Raw genomic sequence first — 761 nt, forward strand, 5'->3', positions numbered from 1 at the left:
AGACGGTCCAGCTCATGGTGCAGCATGTCTTCCGGATCCATGAACTGCACGTGGACATGGCCTCCGACCGGGGTCCTCAGTTCTCGCCCCAGTTCTGGAAGGCATTCTGCACCCTCATTGGGACATCGGCCAGGCTGTCCTCCGGGTTCCACCCCCAGTCCAACGACCAGTCGGAGTGAGCCAACCAGGATCTCAAGACCACCTTGCGCTGCCTGGTCTCCGCCAACCCCACCACCTGGAGCCACACCCTTCGAACCTGCCCAGATTTTTGATTGCCACTGTTGTCGGACCTGGAGAAGAGCCCGGTTGGACCTCCTCAAGACCACCTCCAGGTATCGACGACATCAGATCGACATCAGACCCCTGCTCCCCGGTATCGTCTCGGGCAGAGGGTACGGATCTCCACCCAGGGTCTGCCCCTTCAGGTGGAGTCTCGCAAACTGTCTCTCCAGTTTATCGGCCCTTTCCCCATCTCCAAAGTAATTAGTCCATCTGCTGTTCGTCTTCTGTTGCCCTGTACCCTTCATATACACCCCACCTTTCATGTGTCCCGTGTCTAGCTTCTGTCTCACAGTCCCTTGTCTTCCATTTCCAGGCCCACCCCTCCTCCCCGTGTCATCGATGGCCATCCGGCATACATGGTGAGACGCCTCCTGAGGGTTCGACCACGGGGCAGGGGTTTCCATTACCTGGTTGACTGGGAGGGTTATGGACCGGAGTGCTGGGTCCCGGCTAGAGACATCCTGGCCCTCATCGCCGAC

Source organism: Oncorhynchus gorbuscha, linkage group LG15, assembly GCF_021184085.1.
Source record: "Oncorhynchus gorbuscha isolate QuinsamMale2020 ecotype Even-year linkage group LG15, OgorEven_v1.0, whole genome shotgun sequence".
In the NCBI taxonomy this organism is placed as follows: domain Eukaryota; kingdom Metazoa; phylum Chordata; class Actinopteri; order Salmoniformes; family Salmonidae; genus Oncorhynchus; species Oncorhynchus gorbuscha.